The following is a 12003-nucleotide window of genomic DNA, read 5'->3' on the forward strand; positions in this document are numbered from 1 at the left end:
GAGGGAAGCTCAGGGAGACAGTCAACCAGAGAAGAGGGTTGAGAATGGGATCAAATGCACATGTGGAGGTTTGACCTTGGCAGGAGAAAAGAGGAAGAAAATGAGAGGAGGAGCCTCCATTTTCTCAGTAAAGACAGAAGTGTTTGAATCCCAACTCTGACACTATTTAGTTGTGTGACTTTGTGCTTGTCCCCTGCCCTTCTGGATCTGATTTTCTGCCCTCTATGAAGCAGCACAGTGCCTGGTTCCTGGTAGGCACTTAGTAAATGATGATTGACTGCTTGATTAGATGATCTTTGAGGTTTCTTTCAGTTCTTCCAGTATAGGAATCTCTGTATTCCCTTGTTGAACTCTGGAGAGTTGTTGAGACAAGAGTCTCAAGCTACATGAGGGTTCCTTTGTAGATAAATCTCTAACTTTATTTTCTATAACTTCTCTTTTCTCCTATGAGCCTGTGTTGTCAAAAAATAAGTCACTCCTACCAAGAGTAAACATTTTAATTAAACATTTTTTTTGCAAAGCAGTGGGGTTAAGTGACTTGCCCAAAGTTACACAGCTAGGTAATTATTGAGCATCCGAGGTCAAATTTGAACTCAGGTCCTCCTGACTCCAGGGCCAGTACTCTATTTACTGAACTACCTTGCTGCCCTAAAAATGATATTTTACTGACATTATTTCAGATGTTTTATATCTGTTCCTTTCAGAAGTCACACATTTGGATGTAAGAAGGTTCTAGGCCTTTAAAAAGCCTATTCAATAAGCATCGGAGATACTTCATAGCATAATCAAAACCAAAAGACTATCAAGGATTCAAGATTGAGGCCAGAATCACAGCATTTTAGAGTTGGGAGGGACCTCAGAGGCCATCTAGCCTAACCCATCCCCCTAAAAAGAAACTATTATGTTCTTTTGGATCAAACTGTTTCTTTTTCTTTCTTTTTTCCTTCCTTAAGGAGGCACCCAGGGAAAATCAGCAAAAAGGAAGAATAATCTCACTGGTGATCACTAAATTTACATTGGCCTTAAAAGTATCTTCCAGGGATCTTTGTTAGCTGTTCCCAGGTAAGGAGTTCATTATTATGACCCCAAACCACAGTTTGATCCAGACAGAGAATGATAGGGGTTCAATATATCAAAAGTCAATGTTTTAGGATTATAAATAATCTTCGAACATAGACCAGACATTTTGGGGTGGGGAAAGACCAGAGACCAGAGGAAAATTCAATATCAGAATTAAAAGGAACACTTGATATCATGGGATGTTGAGAATTGCACCATACAGGGGAAACCCTTCTTCCTCTCCCTTCCACAGAGATTTTTTTTTTAACCTGGCATCAAAGAGAGGTGCTCTTGATCTGTGGTCTGCTTTGCTCAAGGACTTAGTGTAAGGTAATGAGTTAGGTACCGGAGGGTGAGATTATTGAGTGATGAGGAAGCTCATAGTTCACACTTACTTTTGCAATTCTTTAATTTAACTTAAAATGTTATCAAAATCAGATGCCAATTGTCTGTGCCAAGGCAGCTTGGGCAAAATCATCTGCAGAGAACATGTTTAGAATCATTCCTATCTGTTCATTTCTCAGAACAGCTTATTAAAGTTATGGTTATCTTCCCTCAACAGATCAAGGCTGTGATAATGTCATTAATGAGCACCTTTTTCCATAAACAAAATGAACAAACCTCCCAGGTAGAGGAGACTGTTTAGCTTAGGATGCATTGTTCAGGATAAGGGATGAGTATTCCTAGTGGTGTTTGTTTTAAATCTTTAAGATTTGCAAAGTTTAACTTTTTTTTTTTAATACTCAAAACAACCCTGGGAGATGGCTTTTTTTTTCAGTGAGAGAAAAAAAAAAGTACTTTAGTCTGTGTTCAGATTCCTACCTCTCTGTCTCTGGGATGAGTTGCCTTTATCATAAATCCACCAAAGAAGTTGCTTCAATATTTTTCCCACAGTTGCTATCACTAGCTGTATTTCCTCCTACCCTATTCCACCCTTTTCCTTCCCACTCTCATTTTTTCTATTCTCTCCCCTTTCACCCTGACCCTTCTTAGAAATGTGTTATATCTGAGTACCCTCTTCTATCACCTATTCCCCCCTTCCCTCCCCCCATTCCCCCTTATCTCATCCCTTTCTTCTCATTTTTCTCTAGGGTAAAATAGATTTCTATACCCTATTAAGTGTGAATGTTATTTTTTCTCTGAGCCATTTCTGATGAGAATGAAGGCTCATTCATTCCCCCTTGCCTTCTCCCATTCCACTCCATTGTAAAAGCTTCCTCTTGACTCCTATGTGTGAAATATCTTAGCCCCTTCTTCCTCTCCTTTCCCTTCCTCCCAGTACTTTTCTTTATCATCCATTGACACCATCTTTTTACTATATTATCCTATCATATTCAGCTCCTTCTTGTGCCTTATCTATATAAGCTCCTTCTAACTGCTCTTATGAATGGCAAAGTTCATATGAGTTACCAGTATCTTCTTCCCATGCAGGAATATAAACAGTTCAGCATCATTAAGTTCCTCATAATTAGTCCTTCATGTCCAACCCCTCTGTGGTTCATCCAAGTTCTGTACTTGGAGACCAAACTTTCTGTTCAGGTCTGGTTGTTTCAATAGGAAAGTTTGAATGTCCCCTGTTTCATTGAAAAATCCATCTGTAGTAGTTGATTCTGAGTAGTTGATTCTCAGTTGTAAACCAAGATCTTTTGCCTTCCGAATATCATATTCCAAGCCCTATGAGCCCTTCATGTAGATGCTTCCTGATCCTGTGTAATCCTGACTATAGAGCCATGGTAGTTGAATTGCTTCTTTCTGGCAACTTTTAGTATTTTCTCTTTGACTTGGGAGTTCTGGAGTTTGGCTATAATATTCCTGGGAGTTTTTCTTTTGGGATCTCTTTCAGGCGGTGATTGGTGAATTCCCTCAATTTCTATTTTACCCTCAGCTTCTAGGATCTCAGGGCAATTTTGCTGTATTATTTATTTTTTTATTTTTTTAGGTTTTTTTGTAAGGCAGTAGGGTTAAGTGGCTTGCCCAAGGCCACACAGCTAAGTAATTATTAAGTGTCTGAGGCTGGATTTGAACTCAGGTACTTTTGACTCCAGGGCCAGTGCTCTACCTTCTGTGCCACCTAGCCACCCCTGTATTATTTCTGGTTTTTTGTATTTCATTAAATATCCATTTTTATTATTATATTTATTTTTATTTTTGTACAAATGATTTTTTTTATACATTACTAAAATATTCTTTTTTTTTTAGGGTTTTTTTTTTTGCAAGGCAAATGGGGTTAAGTGGCTTGCCCAAGGCCACACAGCTAGGTAATTATTAAGTGTCTGAGACCAGATTTGAACCCAGGTACTCCTGACTCCAAGGCCGGTGCCTTATCCACTATGCCACCTAGCCGCCCCTAAAATATTAGTAAATATAATACCCCCTCCCCCAAAAAATATAGACCCTCATGAGCAATAAAGTAAAGAGAAAAAATTAAAATTAAAATAAAAACTAATAATAATAGGTGCAGCGAGGTGGTGCAGTGGATAGAGCACTGGCCCTGGAGCCCAGAGCACCTGGGTTCAAATCCAGCCTCAGACACCCAACAACCACCCAGCTGTGCAGCCCTAGGCAAGTCACCCAACCCCATTTGCCTTAAAAACCCTCCCCAAATAATAATAATAGCAACAACAACAACAATAATAATAAATGTGCTTCAGTCTGTGTTCCAACACCTCCATTTCTGTCATGAGTGGATCACATTCTTTATAATAAGTCCATCACATAAGCTACTTCCTTATTTTTCCACTGTTGCCATTGCTGATCGCAATTCCCTCTATTCGTACTTCCCCACTACCATATACTATATTTTCTCTCTCCTTTCACTCTGTCCCTCTTCTTAAATGTGCTGCAGGGTAGCTGAGTGGCACAGCAGACTGATCACTGGCCCTGGGGCCAAGAAACCTTGAGTCCATATACCACCCCTAAGGCCTAGCAACCACCTGGCCCTTTGTTCCCGGACAGGCCATCCAATCCCAGCCCCTTGCAAGAAGTAAAAAAGAAAATGCTTTATATCTAACAACTCTCCCCCACAGTCCACCCTCTCCTCCATCACTCACATCCCCCCCATTCCCCCTGTCCCCCTTCTCTCCTTCTTACTCTAGATGTCTATACCCCATTGAGCATATGTGCTGTTTCCTCTCCGAGCCACTTCTGATGAGAGTGAAGGTTCCCTCATTCCCTCTCGCCTTCCCCATTCCATATCATTGCAATAGCTCATTGTAATAAAAAAAAGTCTTATTATATGAAGTATCTTAATTGAATTCACCTCTCCTTTCTCTTACTCCCATTACATTTCCCTTTTAGCCATTGACTCCATTTTTACAATATATTATATCTTCAAATTCAGCTCTCTCCTGTGCTTCATCTATAAAAGCTCCTTCAGCCTGCTTTATTAAATGAGAAGGTTCATATGAGTATTAGCAGTATCATTTTTCTATGCAGGAATACATGTAGTTCATCATCATTAAGTCCCTCATATTTTACCTTTCTCCTCCACTCTCTATGCTTCACCTGAGTCCTTTATTTGAAGATCAAACTTTCTGTTCAGCTCTGGATGTTCCAACAGCAACATTTGAAATTCCCCTGGTTCATTGAAAGTCCATCTTTTTCCCTGGAAGAGGACATTCATTTTTGTTGGGTAGTTGATTCTCGGTTGCATTCCAAGCTCTTTTGCCTTCTGGAATATTATATTCCAAGCCCTACGAGGATGGTCCCTGCTCGGCTATGGTAGTATGGGGGGGGCAGACTACATTCTGGTTCTGAGTGTGGGCAAACAGTTGAGTCCTGCCCCAGGGAGAGCAGAGAGATTTCTGCAGTCTCCCCCAACTCCCTTACTGTCCATGAGCTGAGAGCTCTGGACCTGCTGACTGTGCTGCAGGTTCTCAACACAAGGTTGTTCTGCAGCCAGAGCTCCCTCTCCTCACTCACTCTGTTGCAACAGAGTTTTCTCACCACCCCTTCCTGCTGTTCCCTATGATTAAACTGTCCCCCCCACCCCTGCCACGAACCCAGGCATCCAGCTGGGCTTGGTTACACTGCGACTGTGCTGCGGCTTTTTCCAAGCCCCGGTTCTCATGGAACAGACCTGTCCCAGAGATTTTCTGAGTTGTCTTGGACTAGGAAATTGTATCACTCAGTCTTTCTGTGTTTACTGCCCCTCTAGATTTTGGCTAGGGTCATAATATGATGGCTTTTGGAGTTTTTTGGGAAACGAGTTTCCAGGAATTCTTGCCTTCATGCCACCATCTTGGCTCTGTCCCTCAATGAGAGTTATATTTTTATCTTTATTTTGCAGATGAGGAAATTGAGGCACAAGGCATTGAAGTGTTTCGCTCATGGTCACACAGCAGATAGGTATCTGAGGCAGGATTCAAACCCAAGTCTTCCTACCTCCAATTCAGCCCTCTATCCAGGAAAATATGTAAAATCCTGAAGTGATACATTTTGAATTTTTAAGATTCTTATGGCCTGAAGAAGCCACTGATAATGGGACCTGAAAAACACATAGGTTCTAAAAATATCAGTGGGAATGAGCTGTAGCCATCACCCAGGTAGCTTTGCATCTGAGGAAGGGAAGACCCAAATGAAGGAAAGGGGTGCCCTAAAGGCTTGCATGGATAGGGAGGAGAGGCTAAGCTAGAGCCCGGGGCTGACTCCTAGCTCCTAGCTCCTTCTATTCTACTGAAATACAAGAGCTCTGAGTCCTTCCTCTGCCAAGGAAAATAACTACCTCTCTGCCCTTCTCATGCCTTCACTTGTAGTCTATGAACTTCCCAAAAGCTTCCCTGGAGGATCTACCCAGGGCCTCAGAGGCCTTCCTTCCTTGGCTTCTGTAAAGTCCTTTAGATCCTAGTCTGGCTCTGGGGCAACCCAGGGGCCAAGACCCTCTTGCCTGTGGGTCAGGATGGTCTCTTTCTCCTTTTCTGATCCTAAGCATCCTTGACAATGTCATTGATATTAATCCTGGCTGGTTCTTTGGATCGCTTGCAGTTATGGTTCCTTGAGATCATGATATCCTGTGATTTTCAGCTACACGGCATTATTGGAGAAGATCAGTGAGAAATTCTTGTGACTGAAAGTAGCTTGGGCTCATTCAAAGGGCATGCCTAATGCCCTTTCCCCAAAGGGATGCCTAATGAGTTCTTGCAGCCATGTACTTCCCACTAGCCCCTACTGTCTATCTATAGGGACTGTACAGGAAATACCTGCCGACAGGCAAACTCAATTAGTTGTGAATCCAAGGCCTGTCAATCTGGGAATGGGGAGAGGATGACATCCCCAAATCCAACCTGGGTCTATTGAGGGGAGTGGGAGGAGCGCTGGACTTTGGGGCAATAGGATCAGTTTGAATCCCATCTTTGACACTTACTACCGAAGTGACCAGGAGACTTAGTTTCCTCATCTCATCCTCAACATATAAGAATTATACTTCACATGGCTATTATTGTATGAGATACTGTCTCTAATGGCCATTTTTGAATTTTAAAGAACTGTGTAAATGTTCTCTGGGCGTATGCATGTGTCTTGGTGTTCCTGCTTTGTAACTTTTGACTATTTGCAACAAAATAATTAATAGATTTCAGTTTAGCAACAATCTCGCTAAGTAACCAACTGCTCCAGGTTAATCGAGAGGCCCATAATTACAGAAGGAGGCCCAGACCCTGCTGGGGCTCAATGCATCAAAGCCTTTGGAGTTTGTATTGATAAACTAGAGGGTGAGATATGGAAACATGCTGTACTTACAACATGCTGTTGATAAATTAGTACCTTCTGGGGAAAATATATTCAACTCCAGCTACCAGAAATCCTAGAAAAAGGCAATGTTGTTAGTCTGTTCATTTCTTATATAGTATTGCTGTTTCTAAAATGGTGGCAGATACAAGTGAACTTTGACTACTTCCTCTGGCCAAATGTCTACAGAAACGCAGAGCTTCCGACCTTTAAAATAATCTAGTCCAGTTTACTCATTTCACAGATGAGAAAGCTGAGGCCTAGAAAGCTGAAGTAGTAAAGAAGCCTTGAAGGGCTCTTAGAGATCCTTTGATCCAACCTTTCCCCTTTACAGTGGAGATCCTGAGGCTCAGGGCTATTTAGTGCTTTGCCCAAGGTCACATCCAGAATTAGTCATGAATGGAAGGTATTTTTAAGAAGCTTTGAAATGAGAACTCCGTGTGCTTTGACACATGGATTGGCAGGTTTGTCTAGTTCCTCTGTGGCTTCTGAGAGTGTCACAGTATGCTCCCCGGGTCCCTTCTTTTTTTAAACAGCGAGAGCTTTAGCCAAGCCATCTCCTACATACATACCAGTCTCACTTCAACAGATGATTTGGAGCTGATCAGAGCACCAGAAAGCTCTTTGCCTTTGGAAGGTCTCTCTAAACACTGTCCTCAGGTGGACAGAGAGCATAGTCCACAGAAGCCCATTGTCTGTGGTTCTCTTTGACTGTGACTCATTGCACTCCTAAATCATACCCCACTGGTGATGCCTGAAAACCCACCATCAGAACAGCTTTCCCGCACCAATGGGACACAGACAGTTCATCACTAAGCACTATTAAACTGTTTTGAGCAGATCCTTTCTTGATACAAGCTTGATTATAGGAATAGGGTTGAGATCACAAACTCAAAGGGGTCTTCCATCAGTGAGGGAGGAGGGTAGGAAGAAGAATCAAAGATTAGGGAACCTGAGATTCTCAAAGAGAAAACAGTTATTTGGAGCTCCCTCTGGCTTTCTCAGTTCAAACTGATAAATTCTGGGCTTCTGCCCTATCTATAACTAGTATATGTAACTGTGGGAAAAAGAAAGGGTATTTATTAGAGGCAAGGGTATCAATCCCTCCCATCTTGCTTGGGAGGAATGGCTTCAGAGTTAAGAAAGACACAGGGATGTTAGCCCTAGAATGAATCTTCAAAGGGATTCTTTAATTTATCATTTTCTTGGTTATTCAGCAAACTATAGGTTATTCCCTGATCCACTTGCTCAGAATTAACATTCATTTAGTCATGGATTAGATGTTTCCCGTACATATCCATCACTGTGCTCCACAGAGCATTTAGGTGGAACAGTAGATGTAGGCCCTGGAAGTAGTAGGATCCAGGTTCAAATCTGATCTAAGATACTTGACACTAACTAGCTGTGTGACCCTGGACAATTCACTTAACCCAGATTGCCTTGCTGAAAAGAAAAGAAAAAAAGAAATCACATGAAGTAGAGATCCTTTCCATCTGAGGACCTGGGGAGTAATCTGAGAAGGCATCATAGAGGTGGTGGTTTTCAAGCAGCCCTTTCTAGGATGGATGAGCTCCGTATCAGTATGGGGCAGGTTGTTCCAGAGTGTAGCACAGCCTTATCAAAGATGTAGAAGGGGAAAAGCTCAGGATGGGAATCTATCTGACCATCTGCCTTCCGTTGGCAGAGGTAGCCATAGGACCCCTGGTTGACTTCCTAGTCCAGTTCTTTGTCTCCTTTTGCATCTAAAGAGTTGGGCAAGTTGACCATTCTGCTTGCAGGGGGCACTCCAGTAAGCCTCCTGCCTCTCAGAATCCCTCTCACCATGAGCAGTTTGACTTTATCTTCCTGATAGAATTTGTCTTCTGTGTCCAGTGTGTCCAAAAGTAAAAGTTATCAATTCTAGCTCAGTGGGGTTTATCTCCCTAGCAGTAAGTTGTGAGCAAATCATTGTCATGGAGACAGCAGCTTGAAAGGAAAGCTTTAAATTCATTAGTGTAGCCATGTCATCAGTGCACTTAATTTTAGAATCAATCAGTGAGTGGCATCAATCCCTGTGTTCTCTTCCAAGACGGATACAGCAGTAAACAAAATGTGCCTAACATAGTTGAAGAGGTGAGGCATGCCCATTAAAGGGTGAATAGTAGCAACAGTATCTGCCCTAGAAGCTCAGAGAGACAGAGGAAAGAGCCCTGGCTTGGGAGTCCAAGGAGTTGGTGTGAGTGCCAGCTCTGAGGCTCATTAGCTGCATAGTCTTGAAGAAGGCCCTGCCCCTCTCTGGGCCTTAGTTCCTCATCTATAAAAGAGAGTATAGAATCTCCAAGGACCCTTCCAGCTATGAGACCTCTGATATGATGATCTTTTTCAGAAAAGAAAACAGACTCAGAAAAGTGGGATCTATGAGGGGCAGGACTGAGGGGTATGAGCTCTGGCTGACCCTCAACTCCTTTTTAGTATAGCCATAGCCAGTTCTGAACCTGTGAAATACAATCTCTTACTGGGTGCAGGTCTCCTCCCACTCCTCTCTTGAGCCCCCCTCCCCCCCTTCCTCCCATAGAACTTTGGGTGATCACTGCATCTCACAGTATCCCAGGCTCTGAGAATTATCAAAGGTAGACCCTTCTCAAAGGAGCCTTCAGTCTTAGTTCTGAGACTAAACCCTGGCAAGATAAGATTCAACCTAGTCTGCCAAATCCCAGAACTTTCAGATGCAATGTAATGAACTAAAGGGGAAGCCCATTATTAAGATGTAGAGAGGAGGGAATTCACCTGAGTTCAACTTAATTCAACAAATATTTACTTGGTATCCACTCCCTGCAAGGTACTCTGTCAACTGTTGGGATAAAGAGACTTAAAATGAATGAATCATCTGTCCTCCGGGAGCTTCCATTCCACTGGGGGATGTTGTGAGTACCTGAAGAAGCAAATGAAAAATAATATTAGGTTTCTAGTATTCTAGAGGAAGGGAACTCTAATAACTGGGAAAATGAGAAGAGGCCTCGGGTAGAAGATGGCACTTTAGCTGGGCTTTGATTATGCAAGGTAGAATGAGAAGGGAGTGTCTCAGTAATTGAGATATCTTGGAGGAGTGACTTGTTAACTAAGGTATGTGACCTTCTAGTCTACCTAGCATTTCTCTTGGTTCCTACATTAGAAATCAGTACTCCGGAAATTGAGGGGATGTCCATCAACTGGGGAATGGCTGAACAACTTGTGGTATGTAAATGTAATGGAAGACTATTGTACTTATAAGAAGTGATGAGTGGACAGATTACAGAAAAACCTGAAAAGACTTACATGAACTGATGTAGAGTGAAGTGAACAGAATCAGGAGAACCTTGTATACAGTAATAGAAACATTGTTGGAAGGTCAGCTATGGTAGACTTATTTCTTCTCAGCAGTAAAATGATCCAAGACAATCCTAAAAGACTTCTGATGGAAAATGCTATCCACATCCAGAGAGAGAACTATGGAGTCTGAATGTAGATCAAGTAAAATTTTTTACCTTTTTATGTGACATTTCCCTTTTGCTCTATTTTTTCTTTCACAACATGACTAATGGGGAAATATGTTACATGATTTTACATGTATAGCCTATATCAGATTGCTTGCCATCTTGTGGAGAAGAGATGGGAAGGAGGGAGAAAAAAATTTGAAACTCAAAATCTTAAATATTGAAAAGTATCATTACATGTAATTGGAAAAAAATAAAATATTATTTACAAAAAAGAAAAGAAAATAAATCAAGGGGAAAAATCAATATTCTCATTTTACAGAGAAAGAAACTGAAACTCAAACTGTGCTTAGTCACACAGGATGTTTTTGATATTGATCTCTCTAAACATTGTTTTCATGTGAGACAGAATTGCCACCTTAGATTGACATTGTGGGCGGGGGGGCTCATTAGATTCCTAAATCCTCCCCCATTAACCGACTAGGTTAATGCCTGAAATCCCACCATTGGAGCATCTTTCCTGAACCAACAGGCCATAGGGAAAATGCAAATCATTCTTCCCCAGACACTTAAAATGGTTTGAATTCTATCCTTTTTTTTTTTTTTGAAAGAAAAGCTTGTTAATGGGTTGAGGGAGTTGAGATCCTGACCCCTAAGGAATCTCTGAGTGAGGAAGGAGGGAAGGAAGAAGAGTCCAAAGGACCAGGAGGCTGATCCCCAAAGATAGAACAGTTGTTTAGGACTCACTGGCTCTTCCATCTGGGGAGAGCTGGCTAGTTTCAAAGGGAAAATGAGATCAGGCTGAGGTGGAAGCCAGGGAACTACCAGAATAACAATAAACAATACTATAAGCCCTTACATTTGAATGTAAGCACTTTTCACAGTGCTCCACATGTTTCACTCCTTCTGCTCCTCTTAGCTTCAGGGACTTGCAGGCTGCTTATAGAGAGTATTAAGATCTGGAAAGCATTTTACAGATGATCTCCTTTTATCCTTAGGGGGTAGATGCTATTATTATCCTCATTTTTCAGATGAGGAAACTGAAGCAAAGAGATTCCATGATGTGCCCAGAGTCATACAGCTAGGAAGTGTCTAAGGCCAAATTTGAACACAGGGCTTCCTGAGTGCAGAGGTCCTATATTCTATCTATTATGACTAGCTGCCACCTTGACACGGGTCCTTCCCCTGGGGATGCCTAATACAGTATGGTAACTGGAAAGAGCAGCAAACTTGGAGTCAGAGGACATGGATTCAATTCTGGGTGTTACACTGACAACCCTTAAATTCCTGCATCTCTCTGGGTCTGAGTTTTCTCTGATTGCATGACTGCTTCTGATTCTTAGGAGATAATCTTTGGGAGTTGCTGAGGAAGAGAAATCTTGCCCCAGTTTATGCACCTTGGAAAAAACCCTGGAGAATCACAGGGTCATCACCTCTATAGCAGGATCAAATATTAAGAAGTAGAAGAAGCTCATAATATCATAGCATTGTGGGGACTCTCTTGGAGGGGCCCCTCTTTTTATTGATGAGGAAACTGAGATCAGAGAGGTGATTGGATTTTCCTTGAAGTTACTCAAATACTCCAATCTGGCATATTTTCCTGTATACCACCATCCTCCTCTCTTTATCATCAACTAATATAGAATAGCATCTACCTCTTCTACTTCCCCTCTCCTCTGAACTAGTGCCATAGCTTCCTACCTGATCTCCTTGCTTCAGGAGTCCTTCCTCTCTGTCTTCTACATCACTACAAAGCTGGTCTTCCTAA

At 42.0% G+C, this 12003-nt stretch overlaps 1 protein-coding gene across 6 annotated transcripts in view; it reads left to right on the forward strand.

The window, feature by feature from the left end:
* The window catches only part of JSRP1 (junctional sarcoplasmic reticulum protein 1), a 105992-nt gene that overhangs the window by 31055 nt on the left and 62934 nt on the right, over positions 1–12003 (forward strand). For 4 of the 6 annotated variants that reach the window (XM_074204640.1, XM_074204639.1, XM_074204644.1 and 1 more), the window contains exon 2: positions 954–1062. The exons of 1 other annotated variant lie outside the window; for it this stretch is intronic. The gene's annotated coding sequence lies outside the window, so the exon portion shown is untranslated. Of the gene's footprint in view, positions 1–953; positions 1063–9934; positions 9997–12003 lie in introns of all 6 variants that reach the window. One more of the 6 variants, XM_074204643.1, reaches the window with a different exon arrangement.

The sequence above is a fragment of the Macrotis lagotis genome, chromosome X (genome assembly GCF_037893015.1).
Source record: "Macrotis lagotis isolate mMagLag1 chromosome X, bilby.v1.9.chrom.fasta, whole genome shotgun sequence".
Lineage (NCBI taxonomy): Eukaryota > Metazoa > Chordata > Mammalia > Peramelemorphia > Peramelidae > Macrotis > Macrotis lagotis.